The sequence below is a fragment of the Malus sylvestris genome, chromosome 2 (genome assembly GCF_916048215.2).
Source record: "Malus sylvestris chromosome 2, drMalSylv7.2, whole genome shotgun sequence".
Lineage (NCBI taxonomy): Eukaryota > Viridiplantae > Streptophyta > Magnoliopsida > Rosales > Rosaceae > Malus > Malus sylvestris.
In genome coordinates this window covers 4,102,674-4,124,760 of record NC_062261.1, presented here as the reverse complement: position 1 = coordinate 4,124,760, position 22,087 = coordinate 4,102,674, and the positions used below count along the sequence as shown (strand labels likewise).

At 41.6% G+C, this 22,087-nt stretch overlaps 1 protein-coding gene and 1 pseudogene across 2 annotated transcripts in view; one reads left to right on the top strand and one right to left on the bottom strand.

Moving 5' to 3' along the window:
* Positions 1-22,087, bottom strand: part of LOC126595294 (uncharacterized) — an 87,525-nt gene that overhangs the window by 33,968 nt on the left and 31,470 nt on the right. The gene's annotated exons all lie outside the window — the stretch shown is intronic.
* Positions 1-22,087, top strand: part of LOC126588055 (3-hydroxyisobutyryl-CoA hydrolase-like protein 3, mitochondrial) — a 33,298-nt pseudogene that overhangs the window by 7,996 nt on the left and 3,215 nt on the right.

Genomic DNA, 22,087 nt, shown 5'->3' with positions numbered 1-22,087 from the left:
TAGTATTTGAATTTCAAAATGTAAGCTTGTAAATAGGGTTTTTGAAACCCTGATGTAAAGTGATTATAAAAAGGTTGCTCCCTACAACGTTGAGGGTATGCAATCACAGTGAAAACCTTGTGTAGTCTTATAGCTTTCCTGCGTGTTTTGTCTTCCCTGCAATCCTAGTTCTTATAGTTTAATCCTAATGCCCGTTTTGCATTAGTTTTTAGCAGTGGAGCCTAAAAATGGTCCATTTGGGTGTATTATATGGTTCGTCTCCATTTGGATATATTATATTAGAGCACCACTTAATAGTTAATACAACGATCCAATAGATTGTTGTTCTAAGTTCATATCTTGTAAATGGTTGAATCATTTATCGCTTATCTTGAATAATTGTTTTTAATTATTCCTTCACATTTGGGTTTTTTTCTAATCACTTTTGTTTATTATGTGGTTGATGTCATGTTACTTTTCAAATGCTTCCAAATTCCAAACTAAAATAATGCATTATTGATGGTTGAATAGTTGTAATCACCCCAAAAAATCATTGTTTATAATCTATTGGATAGTCTTTGTCCTTTCATGCATGTTTGTTTCTTTCTTCCTTTCCTCTCTTTCACTGCACCTTCCCGGCCAGCCGGCAGTATATCGTTTCTCAAGTTCATATGCGAACGTTATTATATTATAAACTTTTCAATTCTAGCAATGTGAGACAATGAGATAACCAAAAAAATTCTGCTCAAACGCTAACGTGTATAACATCCATCTTGGTGTATTATATGGTTCATTTGCCTAGTAAGGAAAGGCGCTTCTAATAGAATTATAATCCTAACGCGCATTTTGCAATAGCTTTAGCAGTGGAGGAGCTTAAAACGATCCATTGGGGTGTATTATGTGGTCCACCCTAATTTGGATGTTTTATATCAGAGCACCGCCTAAAAGTCTATTGGGACATCAATCATAATCTGAGTACATGTGGGATCTGTTTTGTCTGAGGTCACACAGTATATGGCTCAGACCAGTAATGTTTGGCCAAACTGTTGTTTGTGTTAGTTATGAATAACTATCATACATTTGATACAAGCTTTCTTAGAATTAGCCAGGACAAGTCGTCTTTATGCTGGGATATGTTTATCTTTATCTATCCTATTTGAGAACTTATAGATTTTGCGTAAACAGAACATAATACTTTGTGTCTGCTCAGATTTTATTTGTGATCTGTATTGTAGGTATCCATCATAATGTGGTTCAAATATATGGCCCAATAGTGAATTGCCAGAACTAGAAGTCGGTATGTTTTCCTTTAATTTATGACTGTATTTTTTCATGATTATGTCATCACTGCATGTAACTTTTGATTTGTAGCCTTCAAAGCTCTTGGAAAGCTGATCCTTGGAGTTGGGCTTATGGTCGCATATCACTGTGACAGATACGGTATAGTCTTTGTTGTTAAGGTTTACACGAAGAAAGCATAGCTATCCTGTTTAGTGTTTTTCCGGTCGCATTTTACGCTTAAGTTGTCATGACAATTTCCTGCATGATTTTGTTTCTGTCCTGGCCAGAAAACAAGCGTCATATTAGTGTATTATGAGCACTCATAAGACCTAAGATATAGGTTGAGATGACACAACCTATGATCTTGAGAAAGGGTTAAATCAAGATTTCTGAATGTTTTACATGGTTTCATCACAAGAACTTTAAATTTATTGTCTCTCGTACAGAAAGGATAGAGAATGCTTTGAGCCCAAACGATGAGGAGTTGAGCTGCATTGAGCCCAAACGTTGAGGAGTTGAGCGTGTGACGGACTGGCATGTGAAACTAAGTTAAATGAAACTACATGAGGAGACAGCACTTTCACTTGGACGCTTTTAGTGCTTTTGTACTGAGTTCTATATGACCAGTTATGAACTAACATTTTGATTGTGGTTATTTGCGTGGACTTGTTAGAGGAATATGAATTGTGCTTTTGGTTTTTGAATATCCGTAGTTTGATGCACTACTCTCTGATTATCCAATTAAACCCAAACTTAAAACCATTCGTAAATATACATAATAGTATTAGCCAAAATGGCGTTAAGACCTCCTTTAGTCTCAATAATTTTGGTAAACAAGAATGTGCTTGTAAAAGCTTTGTAAAAGCGTTTACCTCTCAATTCAAGGTCTTGTGTTCGAATATCCTATCTAATGGTGACACAGATTCCCTGTAAAGGGGAGAAGGAAAACACGGCAGGGAAGTGCTCTTCTCTGCTCCACTCTTGAGAACGTGATAACTTCTTCTTAAACAACCTTACAAGTTTGATCACGTGTCATATGTACTGAATATTCACTAAATGTGATGTAGCATATGCACTCAACTAATATGGTTACAATTTGTAATTAGATGGATCAGTTTTTGACAAAACGCGGCAACTTCTTATTAAAGACAGCCTTACAAGTCTGACATGACACTTTTATTGAACATTCATTTGCTAATTCAAGACCTCAAAATTCTAGTTTAGCACGTTCACTCTAGTCAATACAGACCGACAAAAAGTCATCTGGTGGGATGGGGCCTAAGTAAGTAATTGGCCCAATCCAATCCAAAAGCCCAAAGTCCAAGAGAGCAAGTGAAAAAACCGCTACCCTCTCGCTCCGAAATTTTCCCCTTTCCATAGGAACCCGTGCTTATCCTCTCTTACAATCATGGCCCAACCCCAAGACCTCCTAGAAAATAATAAATCTCTCTTTTAATTTCTCATTTTTTTAGTTTCAATTATATTTTCTTTCTCATTTTCTAAATTATATTTTCCATTCTTCTTCATTCAAAACCATCTTCAGTTTCCCCCTTGACGTAGAGAACTTTAACAATGCTGCTTACGAAACATTAACGACGGAGAGATGGAGAGCTTAAAGTTGATACTCCGGTGACGCATGTTGCAAACATCATACATTTTTCAAGCCAAATTTCTCTCTTGTCATCATCGACTTCCTTTCCTGACACTGGTATTTAACTTTCACTACGGATATTCTTACAATAAGTGATCCGATACGAGAGAAACTCACACCTGGGATGCCACTATGGCTGTATCTCAAACCCTTCATTTATGGCCGGGTGTTTTAACTACTATGTGATGCGTTTCCAAAAATATGATCTGGATCTACTACGTATATATTAAAACTTGTATGTTTTCTTTCTACATTCATTTTTTTTTCTTTCTTGTCAACCGCCTCTAACTGCTTGGAACAATGCGAGACAATCCCCTCCCCTGTGCACTACACCGGCGAACCAAAATTTGCAACCGGAAACACCAAGCTCGAGAAACATGACGTGATGAGTAAATTGTACAAATGGTCCCTCAACTTTAATCAAATTGGAGCAATGGTCCCTCAACTAAAAATCCATTACCATTGGTCCTTCAACTTAGCAAAATGTGTAGCTATAGTCATTTTCATCAATTTTGTCAAAATTTTGTTAAAATAAGCTATGTTGGAACGACCATTTATATAATTAGGGTCCTTCAACTCATCAAAGTGTATAATTATGGTTCTTTTCGTTAACTATGTCAAAAAATTTGTCATAACGAGTTATATTGTAAGGACCATTGCTATAATTGGATTAAAGTTAAAGGACAATTTCTCCACTTGAATTAAAGTTCAGGGACCAATGATAATGGATTTTTAGTTGAGGGACCATAGCTGCACGTTTTGATAAGTTGAGGGACTAAAGGTAATGGATTTTTAGTTGAGGGACCATTGCTCCAATTGAGTTAAAGTTAAGGGACCATAGCTACAATTTACTCTGACGGTGATATAAGAACAAAACAGCAGGAGCCATGTCGAGAGACTCACTACGTTGTAAGAAATCCAAAGTTGTCTTTTTATTTCCTTCTCTACAGTGCTAATTAGTGTTGGAGCTGTAACGGAACCCAACCCATATTCTATGCCCGGAACCATGCCGTGCCGTAAGGGTAAATGTGATTGTTTCGTCAAGAAATTGAACAAAAGTTGGAACTTGTCAAGCCAGGGTCCTAGTGTCACGGGCCGCATGTTAAAAACAAAGAAAATGCCCAAGACATCATATATCTAAGCCCATGAAGCCATGTCTTCATGGAAGCTTCTGGAACGTCCCGGAGAAATCAAGAACGTGGCGGAGCATTCAAGATAATCTAGGGTATTCCGGAACATTCCACACAAGTGTACATATTTAAGCCTCACCTAGAATAATCTAGATTAGGCAAGTTGTATCTAGAACTATGCTAGATATTATTGGATGTAAGTAGGGGATTCTAGAACCCTCCATTGAGGAGGTGACTTAGGCCTATAAATAGGAGGTAAGGCCATTTGGCCAAACCATCCAAGAATTGTAAGCAATTGTAAAGCTTTCTTAAGTTTCAATACAAAGCTTCCTTTTCTCCCATCTTCTAAGTGATTTTAGCATTCTCCAAGCTATCTTAGCTTTCTTTGTGATTCGATCCGGGGAAGCGAGGCTTCGAAGGCTTACTTAGCTTGTTCATCGAGGTATTCAAGTCTAAGTGCCGCACGGGCGGAAGGCTTAAAGAGTCATCCCGTGACAGCTGGTATCAGAGCCAAGCTCGTGAATCACTTGAAGGAAAGTAGGATATGGCAAGTGGAGAGATGGTGTCCGGAGTCTCCGACCTAAGGGAGCGTACTGCCGAGGTCCAAGGCGTTGCCAAGAGCAAGCCAAAGTTAAAGGACTTGCAAGCATCGATGGAGACCATGGAAGAGCGACTCGAGAAGGTGGAACGAACCATACTCGAGTTCGATACTCGACTTGATGAGGACGTTGTCGACAAGGAGGAAATCCAAACCATGGTGGACAATGGTAAGGATGAACTGCGTGGCTTGGTGGAAGGGCTACGAGATGAGCTCCTTGGCGCTCTCAACACCATGGCAGACAAGATGCGGAGGGAAGTCCAGGTTCACCTTGACAACATAGAGGCAAGGTTTGTGGCGCTTCAAGAAGAGATAAAGGACACAAGGGAACTTAAGGGAGATGTGGCGTTTTGTAAAGAAGCAGTCGTGAAGCAATTCGTGCAAAAGCCGAAGGACAAGGCCGAGACAAGCAAACCGAAGGAGAAGAAAGCCGATAAGCATGACAAAGGCAAAGGTAAGCCTTGGCAACCCACTTGTTACCTATGCGACGGCCCTCACATGATGCGAGATTGCCCACAAAAGAAGGCCCTTAAGGCCATGGCCTTCAAGGAGGATAAGGCCGAGGAGAGTAACGATGCAACGATGGGATGCATCTGTCTACTGAATGCCATCCAGACAACCCTCCCACAACCTAAGGCTCAAGTTGGGGGAGGATCATTGTTCGTCGACGTCAAGACTGGTGACAAGACGACGCGTGTGTTGGTGGACACGGGAGCAACACACAACTTCATGACGTCGGAGGAAGCCACAAGGCTTGGCCTCCGAGTCACCAAGGAGCCTGGTAGCGTGAAGACGGTAAATTCCGCTGCCACCCCCATTGTTGGAGTTGCGCGTAATGTGCACGTAGACATTGGCACATGGAAGGGAACGATCGACTTCACCGTAGTCAAGATGGACGACTATGGCGTAGTCATTGGGTTAGAGTTCATGGACAAGGTACGAGCCTTTCCCATTCCCTTCTACAATATTTTCTGTATCCTGGCCGACAGAAGACAACCTTGCCTGGTGCCATTGGAAAGGCAAGCCAAGAAGTGTACCCAGCACTTGTCGGCAATTCAATTTGCCAAGTCTTGGAAGAAAGGCGAGGCCACATTTCTTGCAACCCTAATGTTGAATGAAGGGGAGGAGAAGCACGGGCCTTTGCCGAAACAAGTGGAAGACGTCCTTGTGGAGTTTGCGAACGTGATGCCTAAGGAACTGCCAAAGAAGTTGCCACCAAGGAGAGAGGTCGACCATGCGATTGAGTTGGAGCCTGGTGCTAAGCCTCCCTCCAAATCACCTTATAGGATGTCGCCACTCGAGTTGGAGGAATTGAGGAAGCAACTCAACGAGCTACTTGATGCTGGCTACATCCAACCCTCCAAGTCCCCATATGGTGCACCCGTCTTGTTCCAACGCAAGAAAGAAGGTAGCCTAAGGTTGTGCATCGACTATAGAGCATTGAACAAGATTACCATCAAGAACAAGTACCCACTTCCGTTGATCGCCGACTTATTCGATCAACTTGGTGGAGCAAGGTACTTCACAAAGTTAAATCTTCGATCGGGATACTACCAAGTGAGGATAGCCCCTGGAGACGAATCGAAGACGGCGATGGTGACCAGATATGGATCGTTCGAGTATAAAGTCATGCCATTTGGTCTGACCAATGCCCCCGCAACATTCTGCACATTGATGAACAAAGTATTCCATCCTTATCTTGACAAGTTTGTCGTGGTTTACATTGATGATATCGTTGTCTATAGCAAGACATTGGAGGAGCACGTCAAGCACTTGCGCATAGTGTTCAAGACCCTTCGGGAGCATGAACTCTATGTCAAGAAGGAGAAATGCTCCTTTGCCACAAAAGAAGTAGAATTTCTTGGCCACAAGATAAAGGAGGGGAAACTTATGATGGAAAAGAGCAAGATCAAGGCCATTCAAGAGTGGGAACCGCCGACCAAGGTACCAACACTACGATCCTTTCTGGGGCTAGCCAACTACTATCGGAGATTCATAAAAGGGTATTCAGCTATAGCGGCACCCTTAACAGACCTTCTTAAGAAAAACAAGGCATGGGAATGGACGGACCGGTGTCAAGAGGCCTTTGAGAGGTTGAAGAAGGCCCTAATGGAGGAGCCTGTACTAAGGTTGCCCGACCTTAGTAAGCCATTCGAGTTGCACACTGATGCTTCCGACTTTGCCATAGGAGGAGTGTTGATGCAAGAGGGACATCCGATAGCCTATGAAAGTCGCAAGCTAAACAATGCCGAGAAGAGGTACACGACCCATGAAAAGGAGATGACCGCCATCGTCCATTGCCTTAGAGTTTGGAGGCATTACTTGCTTGGTACCCCATTCGTCATCAAGACGGACAACGTTGCCACTAGCTACTTTCAAACCCAACAAAAGCTCACACCTAAGCAAGCAAGGTGGCAAGAGTTCTTAGCGGAGTTTGATTACAAGCTAGAGTACAAGCAAGGAAATGAGAACGTGGTGGCCGATGCTCTGAGTAGACGAGTAGAGTTAATGGCTACGGTACTCAAGCTGCAAAGCCATCTCTTGGGCCGTGTCCGAGAAGGTTTATCACATGACGTCCAAGCCAAGAACATTGTGGAGTTTGTCAAGGATGGGAAGACAAGAAGGTTTTGGCTTGAGGACGGCTTGCTATACACCAAGGGCAAGCGGATCTATGTCCCAAAGTGGGGAAGCTTAAGGAAAGAAATCCTTAAGGAGTGCCATGACTCAATGTGGGCAGGACATCCTGGCACTCACCGCACGTTGGCTTTGGTGAGCGATGCTTATTATTGGCCACAAATGCGAGATGATGTAGATTCATACGTGAAGACTTGTCTTGTGTGCCAACAAGACAAAGTGGAACAAAAGCAACCGGGAGGACTGTTGGAACCACTTCCCACCCCATCAAGACCATGGGAATGTTTAACCATGGATTTCATCACACATTTGCCCAAGTCTGATGGATGTGGATCTATCTTCGTCGTGGTCGATAGATTCACCAAGTATGCCACTTTCATACCCGCACCTGTGGAGTGCACAGCCGAAGTAGCTGCACGCTTGTTTTTAAAGCACGTGGTGAAGTATTGGGGAGTTCCGAGAAGCATAGTCAGTGATCGAGATGCTCGCTTCACGGGTAGATTTTGGAAGGAGCTCTTCAAACTACTTGGCTCGAAGTTAGACTTCTCCACAGCTTTTCATCCCCAAACTGATGGACAAACGGAGCGGGTTAATGCATTGTTGGAGACTTATTTGCGGCACTATGTTAGTGCCAATCAACGAGATTGGGCTAAGTTACTTGATGTTGCCCAATTCTCTTATAACTTGCAACGTTCGGAGTCGACGGGGAAAAGTCCGTTCGAGTTGGCTATAGGGCAACAACCCTTGACCCCGAACACGGTCGTGACTGGCTACACGGGGAATAGTCCAGCCGCTTTCAAAACCGCTAAGGAGTGGCAATTAGCCCACGAACTTGCTCGAGCTCATTTGGAGAAGGCTTCAAAGAAGATGAAGAAATGGGCGGATCGCAAGCGAAGGAATGTGGAGTTCCAAACTGGCGACCAAGTCTTTGTGAAGCTCAATGCGTCTCAGCACAAGAGTACTCGTGGCTTGCACAAGAGCTTGTTGCGGAAATATGAGGGACCATTCCCTATCATCAAGAAGGTTGGCAAAGCCGCGTATGTTGTGGAACTCCCACCCCGCCTCAAGTTTCACCCGGTGTTCCATGTAAGCAACTTGAAGCCTTATCATGCAGACAATGAGGAACCAAGCCGAGGTGAGTCTCATCGAGCACCCCCTTTGATGACGGAGGCATTTGACAAAGAAGTGGAGAGCATTGAAGCCAAGCGTGTCGTGGTGCGACCAAGACAACCAAAGCATGTGGAGTACTTTGTCAAATGGAAGGGGCTACCATACTCCGAAGCAACATGGGAGAAGGAGATGTCCTTATGGCAATATAAGGACTTGATTCAGACATTCGAGAGGCAAGAGTCGACGAGGACGTCGACGGCTTAAGTGGGGGAGGATGTCACGGGCCGCATGTTAAAAACAAAGAAAATGCCCAAGACATCATATATCTAAGCCCATGAAGCCATGTCTTCATGGAAGCTTCTGGAACGTCCCGGAGAAATCAAGAACGTGGCGGAGCATTCAAGATAATCTAGGGTATTCCGGAACATTCCACACAAGTGTACATATTTAAGCCTCACCTAGAATAATCTAGATTAGGCAAGTTGTATCTAGAACTATGCTAGATATTATTGGATGTAAGTAGGGGATTCTAGAACCCTCCATTGAGGAGGTGACTTAGGCCTATAAATAGGAGGTAAGGCCATTTGGCCAAACCATCCAAGAATTGTAAGCAATTGTAAAGCTTTCTTAAGTTTCAATACAAAGCTTCCTTTTCTCCCATCTTCTAAGTGATTTTAGCATTCTCCAAGCTATCTTAGCTTTCTTTGTGATTCGATCCGGGGAAGCGAGGCTTCGAAGGCTTACTTAGCTTGTTCATCGAGGTATTCAAGTCTAAGTGCCGCACGGGCGGAAGGCTTAAAGAGTCATCCCGTGACACTAGGACACCAGAATATCAATCCATGAACGAAAGGCATGAGAGAAAAGCATATTGGGTAGTGATTTGCGAGGTCCAAATTCTTGACTGGAGGTTGGTGAAAATTGCCTCTTCACTCGTTGCATAATTAAAGTCGTACATAATCTTTGCTTATTCACTCGTTGTCAATTAATTTTGGATAAAATCCTCACAATGTAATACAATAATAGAGCATGCTATTCACGTGTCAGGCTTGACAGCCACATGTAAGCTTCATGGGCATAACAATGGCCTTTAGTATTGGCCTATCGGGCCACGGTCGGTACCGGATCATTACGAGGGTACAATTGCCTTGTCTGAGAGACAATTGTCATTGTTGTCAATTACAACTGTGGCGAAATTCAGCAGCAACCCAGATTGGAAGCGCAGCTCAGGAGTCTTTTACCTCAAATAACTTCAGCATTTGGTGCAAATAAGTCGGTTCTTGTGACAATTGATGAAGTTAAAAAGCAGCAGCAGAGTTCAGATGCTACTGGTAAGTTTGTCAATGCCATTTGTTTATCGATGACGAAATGAAATCTGTCTTACTCGTCTATTGAGAGGCTTGTACGTCGCTGTCAAGTATTTTCTATCAAATTGTTTCTGTTGCAGTGGTGGAGTGGGCTAATGAACCTCTTCAAGGTCTTGGAAATGGTGCTCCCTTTTCACTTTATTTGACGCAAAATTACTTCTCCAAAGTTGCATCAGCGCTTGGGAAAAATGACAATCAATTATCCAGTGAGTCTTACTTTCTACCTTTTCGTTTCATTCATCGCATGGTTGCATCCTTTTGATAGATTTTGTGTTGTAGTATTTCACTTTTTCTGAGTGAGTAACATGTGCTTTACTTGATCCATACCAGCTAACTGGTGTGATGAAAACTGAATATGGCGTTGCTATAAGATTGTCTTTGCGGAAAGATTTTGCTGAAGGTGTGCGGGCAGTTTTGGTGGACAAGGATCAGGTTCGTTAATTATGCTCAAGATTCCTTACTATAAAATCACTTGCTGACGGAGTTGCTGCTACATAAACCATTACAGCCTCTACTAGACCTACAGTTATATAATCATCTTACTTTCTGTATATCAGAACGGATCGTTATCTTTTGCTCCTGTTTTTTGGCAATGCAGAATCCGAAGTGGAACCAGTCAAAGTAAGGGGAGGTGAATCAGAGTGAAGGGAAGCTCTCTTCGAGCCATTGAGCCCGAACGTTGAGGAGTTGAGCGTGTGACTGACTGGCATGTGAAAACCTGAGCCATTGAAATATATTTACCATTGTGGAAGATAAGTTAGATGAAACTGTTAGTATATTTCATTAATATATATATACATGTATATATATATAAATGGGGATCCCTCCCCTTAAGCAATTCCTATATCAGGGAGCTTAAGGGGAGGGATCCCCATTTTTTCAAAAAAAATGGGGACACGCTCCCCACCGTTAAATTGACTTTAATGAAATTGTGTGATTGAGATTAAAACACAGGCCATAGAATCTCAACCACAGGATTTCATTTAATTCAAATCCAACGGTGAGGAGCGTGTCCCCATTTTTTTGAAAAAATGGGGATCCCTCCCCTTAAGCAATTCCTATATATATATATATATATATATATATACACATATATATATATACATATATATATATATATATGAAGTTGCGTGCATAGTGGGAGAAGGCAGCAATGCCGTGTCTTTTGCCAAAAGGCATAGCTGCAGTTCCATGTTTCTGCTGCAGCGCTGTGTTTTTTAGTAAAAGGTGCATGGCTGCAGACGGCAGTTCCATGTCCTTTTTCTGTGTGAAGAAACATGACTGCAGTTCCATATCTCTTGGATGAAGAAGCACAACTAAGGGATATGTCCCTTGCTATGAAATCAGAAAATGAAAGATGCAGCAGGTGCAACTTTGATTAAAAGATGCATCCATTCGGTGGTAATGATGCATGAAAGAACATGACTTTTATATGCACACTTTGATCCATCTTCAAAGGGTTCCATAGTATCTATAAATAGCCCATGTTGGTTGCATATTTGTATATCCAATTTTTCACACAATATTTTCTTACCCTCTTTCTTTCCATCAAAATCATACAGTTTCCTTTTAGAAGATTTTAAGGAAATTTCAGTTCTTGCTAAACTAAAATTCCAAATTTGTTGTATCCTGGAAGTGATTTGCTTTAGACCCGTTAGCAAACTCATATTAGAGTGGGGGCAAATATCACTTTAAGGAAAACGTATTAACGTGCCTCAAAGTCATATTTCTGTCTAATTCTCAACCTTACTCTTACAATCTTAAAGTGATATTCACAATGGAGAAGATGTCCGAAACTATGGCTTTATCTGCAATGAACGACGGTGCTTTCTGGAAACTCGACAAGTTTGATGGAACCAATTTCATGTGTTGGAAGGACAAGATACGCTGGATGTTGACTGCCTTGAAAATTGCCTATGTTCTTGATCCAAATCTGCAGCCAATTCCTGAACCTAATGATGCAGATACTGAACAAATTATTGCCGACAGAAAGAAGCGTGAAGACGATGAATTGATGTGCAGAGGACATATCCTCAATACTTTGTCGGATCGGCTCTACAATTTATTTTCTACAACTCAATCTCCAAGGGAAATTTGGAATGCTCTTGAAGAGAAGTATACATCGGAGAAAAAAGGTACCGATAAATTTATCATGTTTAAGTTCTATGAATTCACTATGACTGATGGCAAATCCATTGTGGACCAAGTTCAAGATTTATTACTTTTGGTCACAAAGCTTCGTGAAGTCAAAATAATTGTTCCGAATGCATTACAAGTAGGGGCTATCATGTCAAAATTACCCCTTGGTTGGAACAATTATAGAAAGAAGCTTTTGCATATGGCAAAAGATATAAGTCTCCAAGATCTCTTGAAGGGGATCCAAATTGAAGAGGAAACTCGGAAACGAGAAAAATATTTTTCCTCACAAGACTTCACTAAGATTAATTATGTTGAAGGGAGCAAGAGTAAGTTCAAAAATAACTTGAAAGCGAATAACCTAGGAAAGTTCAAAAAGACATCTTTTGGCACCAACATTGGCAAGAAAAATGCAACTTGCCACCATTGTGGAAAGAAAGGGCACTTTATTCGTGATTGTAGGTTCAAGAAAAATGAGGATGCCAAATTAAACAAAGCAAATATGGTAGAGGAAACTCATACTGAATATATAATTGCTATGGTGTCTGAAATGCAAATTGGCATGATCACTGAATTGAACATGGCTGCAGCCGTTAAATCTTATGACCGGTGGCTTGATTCTGGTGCTACCATACATGTTTGCAATGACAGAGCACAATTCAAGATCTACAAAACCGAAGAGGATGGTCAAGAAGTACTAATGGGCAATCATAATGGTGCTAAAGTTCTTGGAAAAGGGACTGTTGAACTACAATTCACTTCTGGAAAAACAATGACTCTGACAAATGTTTTTCATGTCCCAGACATTAAGAAGAATCTTGTATCTGCAAATCTACTGTGTAAAAATGGTATTAAAGTGGTGTTGGAAGCCGACAAATTTATACTGTCAAAGAATGGTGTATTTGTTGGCAAGGGTTACTCATTTGATGGAATGTTCAAACTCAGTATCAATAAATAAAATTCTTCTGTTTATATTGTTGACTCTTCTTCTACTTTCTGGCATTCTCGTTTAGCACATTTAAATTATAGATCTTTAAAATATTTGTCTAAACATGGTTTAATTTCTTGTAAAGATGTTACATTTAAAAATTGTGAAATATGCACACAAGCTAAAATTACAAAGAAACCTTTTCAAAAAGTAGAAAGAAATACTGAAATATTAGATTTAGTTCATTATGATATGTGTGAGTTTAATGGTGTTTTAACTAGAGGAGGAAAACGCTATTTTATTACTTTCATTGATGACTGTTCTAGATTTACTTATGTTTATTTAATGTCTAATAAAGATGAAGCCTTTGAGTTTTTCAAACGATGTAAGGCTGAGGTTGAAAACCAAAAGGAAAGGAAAGTTAAAATCCTTAGGAGTGATAGAGGTTGTGAATATTTTTCAAATGAATTCTCTTTGTTTTGTGAAGAACATGGAATCATTCATCAGAAAACTGCACCTTACACTCCACAACAAAATGGCTTAGCAGAAAGAAAGAATAGGACACTCACTGATATGATTAATTCAATGATCATAAGTGCAAATGTTCCTACATATTTGTGGGGTGAAGCTCTTCTTGCAGCATGCCATATACAAAACAGAATTACTTCTAAGAAAACTCATGTGTCACCATATGAAGTATAGAAGGGCAGAAAGCCAAATTTGGATTATTTAAGAGTTTGGGGGTGTTTGTCCTTTTATAGGTCTCACGACCCTAAAAGATCCAAATTAGGTCCTAGAGGCATAAAAAGTATTTTTTGTGGGATATGCCCAGAACTTTAAAGCATATAGATTGCTTGATGTGAACTCAAATGTCATTGTTGAGTCAAGAAATGTAGAGTTCTTTGAGGATAAATTCTATAATGACCCTAGTTCTAGTTCAGTTGAAGAACATAATCAACAATCAGTGTTGAAAGAAAATCCCAGTTCAGTTTCCGGCACCAAAAAGATAAAGGAACCGGAAGAGGTTCCAGAACGTAGGAAAAGTCAAAGGATCAGAAAAGAAAAGAATTTAGGTCCTAATTTTATATCTTCAAATGCCATTATATTTTTGGTGGAAGGAAATAGAGAAAAAGTTCTACATAAAATACCCTTCATTTTAAATATAGAAGGAGATCATGTAACTTTAAAAGAAGCAATGACTTCTAGAGATGCTGCTTTCTGGAAAGAAGCTGTAGATGATGAGATGAACTCATTGTTATCTAACCAAACATGGACTTTGGTTGACTTACCACATGGATCTAAACCAATTGGTTGTAAGTGGGTGTTTAGAAGGAAATATAATACTGATGGTTCTCTGCAAACCTTCAAAGCTCGACTGGTAGCCAAAGGTTTTAAACAGAAAAAGGAAGTTGACTGCTTTGACACCTATGCACCAGTTGCAAGAATCACCTCCATTAGAGTGTTGTTTGCTTTGGCATCTGTATATAACCTATATGTACATCAAATGGACGTGAAAACAGCCTTTTTAAATGGGGATTTGGATGAAGAGGTATATATGGAGCAGCCGGAAGGATTTGTTCTTCCTGGTAATGAAAAGAAGGTTTGTAAATTAGTGAAATCATTATATGGTCTAAAACAAGAACCAAAACAATGGCATGAAAAATTTGACATTGTCATTTTGTCAAATGGTTTTAGACATAATAATGCCGATAAGTGTATTTATTCTAAATTCACTGATGAATATGGTGTTGTCATATGCTTATATGTAGATGATTTACTAATATTTGGGACCAACATGAAAGCTATATCCGAAACTAAGAAATATCTAAATTCAAATTTCAAAATGAAAGATTTGAATGAAGTGGATACTATCTTAGGGATAAGGGTAAGGAGACATGATGGGGGTTTTGCATTTGTGCCAGTCACACTATGTTAAAAAAATATTGCAGAAGTATAAGCATTTGCAAATAAAAGAAGCACCAACCCCTTATGACTCTAAGATCAACATGCTAGTAAATTCTGGCAGATCAGTTGCTCAACTTGAATATGCTAGTGTAATTGGAGGATTGATGTATGCTTTGCACAGCACAAGACCAGATATAGCATTTGCGGTTTGTAAGCTTTCAAGATATACTAGCAACCCTAGCACTTTACATTGGAAAGCAATTTGTAGAGTTTTTGGTTATCTTAAAAAGACTACTAATTTTGGTCTGTTTTATTCAAGATTTCCAGCGGTACTAGAAGGGTACTCAGATGCTAGTTGGATTACTAGTGCAAGCGATAATAAATCCACAACAGGATGGATATTCACTATTGGGGGAGGTGTTGTTTCTTGGGTATCAAAGAAACAAACTGTTATATCACACTCCACTATGGAATCTGAGTTTATAGCATTAGCAGCCGCATGCAAAGAAGCATAATGGTTGAGAGATTTATTGTTCGACATAGAGTTGTGGCCACAACCAATGCCATCTATTTCTTTGTATTGCGATAGTGAAGCTACATTGTCTAGAGCTTATAGCAAAGTATATAATGGAAAATCAAGACATATTAGCTTTAGACATGAATTTGTCAAATAGTTAATAACACAAGAAGTTGTTAACATAACTTATGTAAGGTCAAATAAAAATTTGGCAGATCCTTTTACTAAGGGACTCTCGAGAGATATGGTACAAAGTACATCTAGTGGAATGGGGCTGAAACCCTTTACTATAAATCACCAGTAATGGTAACCCAACTTTGCCTAGAACATCACTAGACCAAAGTTCAATGGGTAATAACAAGTTATTGATAAGTGGTTTGAATAAGCACTGAATAATTTATATAGCCTATTCTAGAATGTCAGTGCATACTGCTATGATATAGAGGATGAAATTTAAATTCTTAATGAGGCATAATAATATAAGATGTTCGAATAGCAGGAACATATACAAGTAACCTCACCTATATAAACATAAGGAGTGGTGCCGCTTCTACCAAGAGTTTTTTTGGCTTTTCTCTTGTAAATGTTTATGAAACCCGGATGTAGCACAAGGCTATAATAGTGCTAACTAGATACAAAATTTTCTCGAAGGAAGCTATAATATGATCATGTGTGTAGCATTTTCCGGTTTTAACTGATAAATACATAGTTTAAGGTATGGAAAGGCCACTATTGTATTTGTAAGAACCTTGAGATACTTACACTAATTAAAGGTTAAAATTGAAAGATACCTTTTTGTATGCATGAACATATGAGTATGATTAAAATTAATGATAAAAAGATTGATTCACTATAATTCTAGTTTTATATATTTTGTGATGGAGGAGAATTGTTAGATATTTCAAAGTATATGAGCATATATATATTATTGAAATAGGGAAAGATTGTTAGTATATTTCATTAATATATATACATATACATATATATATACACACACACATATATATATATATACACACACACATATATATATATAAGAAGTTGCGTGCATAGTGGGAGAAGGCAGCAATGCCGTGTCTTTTGCCAAAAGGCATAGCTGCAGTTCCATGTTTTTGCTGCAGCGCTGTGTTTTTTAGTAAAAGGTGCATGGCTGCAGACGGCAGTTCCATGTCCTTTTTCTGTGTGAAGAAACATGACTGCAGTTCCATATCTCTTGGATGAAGAAGCACAACTAAGGGATATGTCCCTTGCTATGAAATCAGAAAATGAAAGATGCAGCAGGTGCGACTTTGATTAAAAGATGCATCCATTCGGTGGTAATGATGCATGAAAGAACATGACTTTTATATGCACACTTTGATCCATCTTCAAAGGGTTCCATAGTATCTATAAATAGCCCATGTTGGCTGCATATTTGTATATCCAATTGTGGATGCAAATTTCTTCCTCCTTGATCTTGGACAATTTTGCACCTACAAAACAATTAACACCTTAGGTTAAGGCCAAGAGCCTCACGCGCCCACGATGAATGGGGGGGGGCTTTGGCCGAAGAACCTCCGATGCCAAAGTTAGAATTTAGAGAGAAAGAGTGTTTAGAGAATTTTGGAATTTTTGCCAAAGTGTTGGAATTAGCTTTTTGGTGAGAATGGGAGTATATTTATTGGGATAGGAGGTGGCTAGGGTTTTTAGGTTTAATTTAGGTTTAAATAGCCAATTTATTTGGCTATTAAACATAAGATGAATGTTTTGGTGGTTTTTGAATTTATTGGGTAATAAAAAGGAAGAAATGGTGAAAAAGGTAGAAAAAAGTGATGGATTAGGTTTTGAAATGGGGATAGCCGGCCATGTGGTGTTTTAGGGTTGAATTGGATGTATTTTGTAGTTATTTGGATATAATGGATGGTTTAATTGACAATTAATGGGTTAATTAGGCAATAAACCCATTAATTAGCCAATTAACATAATTTAAAAGGAATGTGTTTGAGAATTACCTTGTAGAAAGGATTTGATGAGATGGACTTTGAATTGTTACCTATTTTGGGCACTTCTGTCTTGGTTGAAAGAGGGTTGCCCGCTACTTGCGCGTAGGAACCTCGTTGTACTGCAAGGATATTTTTGTCATTTTTGTCCAAAAATCCACGTGTCGCCCTGTGAATATTTTTGGCTCCACAAATGCCCCCACACATGTTGGGCTGCTCGCAGAAAAGGGCAGCAGGTGTAGAGATCTTCTTGCTTTAGGAAACTTAGGACTGCTTCCTATTTTGATGTAGATTCTCTCTTTAATAGGAAATTAGATCCTTCTAGGAAAGGGAAATAAATTTCTCTCAAAGCCTATTTAAATCCACCTTAAGTGGGTTATTAAATCAACTTTGGAGAGCGATTTATTCTACCCTACAAGAGAGAGATAGCTTAGAGGATATTTGTTCCCCCTCCTCTAGCAATCTTCTACATCTTGCCCGTGCAAAGGACCGTCTTTCGTTGATTTCTTCGTCTTTTTTGTGGATAGTGCTACCGCGGGGCAGTCGTCGGGGTGGTGCGGCACGTCGGCTGGCATGGGCCAGGAGTCGACTCGGCATGGGCCGATGAGGTATTGTGGCAGGGACCACTGCTTTAAGCTGCTCGACTTGGCTAGAACCAAGGGCAGCTTGTGTGGCTGGGACCTTGAATTGTGGCACTAAGGCGCAGTGTTAGGCAAGTCACATGGCTCATGTCTTTTTAGGCTTTTGGACATGACTCGAGCTAGGCTGGTGATTGAGAGAAGTGAAGAGGTTGCGAACCTCATGAACTGCTGGAATGTTGGGTTGAACTTCCCTGCTAGGTACCACGAATGACGTTGGCTACTTTAACTCTTTTCGTCAGGAGAAACGTGGGCTGTTCCCAAAAGATGAGGGGAATAGGATCAAAGCGGATGCACTGGCTCGTCCAATCACTGTTGTGGATCCTGCTGCAAGTGAAGGTGGGAAAATGGATCTTCTCTGCTTGCTCAAGAGATGCCAGCTGAGAAAAAACCAAAGACTTCTTTCGCTGCTCATGAGGGTCCGTTTGCTACCAAGAGGTATGTGATTGACATGACTTCTTCCAATGGGAAGAAATGTAAGGCTGCTAGATCTGAGCATGTGGCGTCTTCCATGTTGAGAATGGCTAGTACAATTGTGGATAAGATTACTCAGCGTAAAGGTTTTATCATGCCCCCAATGCCGAAGTCTGTACCAGGACGTTCTTTGGGAGCCAAGTCCGGTTCACCTTTGTAGAGACTTGCTATTATGAAGAGTGGTAAGGTGGACTCTGCTGCTAAAGTGGTGCCAAATCCTGCTCCCTTTGCTGCTGAGATTGATTCGCCTCAGATTCAAGATCTTAAGCTTGCAATTTCTGAGATTCGTTTCGCTACTTATGCTAAGAAGAGAGCGGATGAGCTGCAGCGCGTCCGTGTTAGTCTGCTTAAGAAGAATGAGCAACTGAAGGGTGAAAAGGATGGGCTTGAGGTTTTAAGACCTTCTCTATTTCTCCGGAAGACTTGCTTGCTTTTACTTTTAAGGCTTCCATTGGTGAAGTAGTTGGAGAAGTTAGTGCCCAGACTGGGGCAGCCAGGGGTGAAGCGTCGGATGATGCCACTGCTAAGAGCGTTACGGCTATTGAAGGTGTGGCGACCGAGTAGTCGTGGGATGTCCAAGCTGCTGTAGTGTAGTATTTTAGGTAGCCTTTAGGATTTTCTTTGTTTTTCCTTGTAGCTTTTGTTTTGCTTGAACTCCTTCGGCCTTTGCTAGTTGTTTATAAACATGTTTTCCTTCGTTTTTCTTCATCTTCACTTCTTTTGTTCATGCCCTAACCTTTAGACTTGATAGACCAGTGGCAGGCATGCTACTTTTTTATAAGCAGACAAACTCGCGTAGCCTATGCAGCCGTAGGTGTTGGTGTAGAACTTTGCAAAGTTGTTAGCCATAGGGTTGGCAGTCAGATGCCTTACTTACAGAAGCAGACAAGTCCGCGTAACCACTAGGCTGTTAACCTTGACTTTCTTCAATTCCGTAGGTTGCGTAGCAAGTATCACAACACTTTAGGACTTGGTGTAGGTTGTTCCGCGCTTGGCAGAGGTGAAGCTTATCAACTACGTAGCATGTCGGCAGTGGATAAAACTTCGTATATGCGCGCTAGCTTGTTTAACCTTTCACAAGAATGTGCGGTTGTATAAGTCTAGTGCGGCTTCACTGCTCGAAGGGCAAGCCGTAAGCAGTCTTCCGGAATCCGTAGGCTACCTTAATGCACTCGGTAGCAGCTTTAGGATTCCAGGGCAGCCGTCCATCGGATGTACTGCGTAATGTGCCCTCTCCGTCTCTAGGGCCCGGTTCCCCACGGATTAGGCCAAGAGACCCAAAATCCTTCAGTTAGCTAAGCCTTGAAAAAGACCATTGCGGCTACTTCTAGGAATCCCGGCGCAAGCCATCGTGCATCTAGTTATACTAGGGCAGCCAGGCTCATCCACGTCTGGATATTCGGAGTGTAAAGTTTATCCTCCCGTCTTGGAGAGCTGACCCATATGGGTGTCGGAGAATTGGTTTACCCTCTCGCACTGGAGAGCATGGTTGGTCCCTCGGGGGGCGCAATTCCTGCGATGAGTCCCTAAGAAGGGCGCAGTCTTCTTTTGAAGTGCAGGAGTGATTAGTTGTTGTAAGCATGCAGCCAAGCCAAGTTGTGATTACTTCTAAATTCCTCATTGAAAAACGAGTGAAACGAACGAGAACTTTAGCTGTAAGGTAGGAACTGCATAACAACTAGATAGTCCTCAGCTTGTGAGGTGGTGCCCGTCGAGCTTATTGAGTCTTCGGGTTTTGATGTAGCGGGAGGTCACACATGGTACTTCTTCAGATTGTAGGCCATCCATTTCTTTTCAATCTTTTTGCCGCTTCATGGTGGTGAGGGTGTAATTACTCTTGCCCCTTACTCTGCTGATCTTGTACGGACCTTCCCAGATGGGATCCATCTTTTTGGAGCCTTCTCTGCCGGCAGTGATGAAGGCTTTTCTGCGTCGTCGACATGCAAATGCCAGAAGTCTCCATCGGGTGGAGTAAGCGCAGCTAGAGTGTGCTCGGCTACTTCTGAGGCATCGTTGGGCCGCTCTGTTGCGTCACCTAGGCTCGACGTGAAGACGCAGTAGGGAGCTGTGGAGATGGGGCCATGTCATACGCAACAGGAGATGCTCAACTGCCGGTATTGGGCCACTCTAGAGTTGAATCATTGAGCAAGGGTCGGCTAGGGCCGTGTGATGCGCAGCAAGAAATGGTACTCAACTGCCGGTACATGTTGCTCCTATGTAGAATCTTTTAGGGTGACGAGGACAAAACTTGCTTTCGAGTGTGTCCTTCCAGTGTTGCGTTCGTTAGAAAACTTTACATCCGCCATGGTCTACGCCTTTATCGTCGCGCGTCTGGATTGGGCAGAATAGTACGTCATTAGGATGATTGCATGCGTTTGAAAGTAAAACTTGTGCTTCTGGGTTGCAACAACTATCGCCAAAGTTAGCTTTTGAATTTTTAATAACATCGAGGAGAGCTTTTGAACTGTAGAATACAGGTAACTGTGGAATACAGGTAGTCGGGCCCCCATCTTTTCTCGCATGATGGTAGAGCTTATTGCTACTTTAGATATCGTCAAACATGTGAATAAGTCCTCCGCTACTTCTAGGGAGGTGATGTCGGGTACTTCTTCAAGTCCTTGAATGTGCATTGGCGAGCCTCATCCCAAAGTGCATACTTCTCTGCCAAAGCAAAAGAGTCTGCCAGAGTTAGATCTTCTTTCATGATCAATTTTCCGAATAGCGGGTGGTCTGCTGGAAGTCCTTTTTGGAAGGCTGCTCTAGCTATCGAGTCGTTGCATCCGACTATTTTTGCCTTCTCTACTTTGAACCTCCTCACATAGTCGCGAAGTGACTCCTTTGGGTTCTTCTTGACGTTGAACAAATGATCAGATTTCTTTTTGATCGAGCGATAGGATGAATATTCTTTGGTGAAAACCAAAGAAAGTTCGTAGAAATTCCGGATGGATTGTGGCGGCAGGGTGTAGAACCAATCTTGCGCCTCGCCTTGTAGAGTGGTGGCAAATATCTTGCATATAAGCTCATCGTTGTTTCGATAAAGGATCATTGCGCTTCGGTAGCGCTTTAAGTGTCTCTCCGGGTCTTCATCCCATTTGAAAGATGTGAAATGTGGCATGCTGAACTCTCGTGGAGGCTCTGCCTGCTCGATCTCGTCCGTGAAGGGTGACCTGCTTATGTTGGTCATGTTCCATCGTAGTGCCTCGTCGGTGACCTCGTTGCGTTGGAAATCATGCAATCGCTTGGTCAAGAGTCTCTCTACTTCTTCCTGAATTTACCTTTGTTGGGGTAGCGGAGCTCTCGGCTGCCCCCAGCCATGACTTACTGGTCTAGACTGCTCTTCCATGTGTTTGGCTCGTCTACGCCGCAGATGCAGTGCATGTGGTGCGTTCCTAGCAGGCGAGTGAATTCTTCGCAGGCTGCTGGTTGAACTTGAGCTGGATTGAGTGACTGCCTCTCTCCGTCCGTCGTGTTGCCTACTCTGATGTGAGGTGGATGATGCTCCTTGTGGGCTTAGCTGCGAATGAACACTTTGTCCGAAAGGTTGCTCATGTTGACTATCGGAGTGTGACCCCAACCGTGAATGTATGCTCATCCGTGGGCCTAGTCGAGAGTACACGCTCATCCGCGCGCTAAGACGGGAGTATACGCTATCTCGGGGGCCCAATCGGGAATGTACACTGCCTGAACGTTCGGCTCGTGGCTGGTCGAATGGCTGCTTGCCGGGACGCTGCTGGAAAGGTTCGTCTGCCCTTGTCCTACTTCG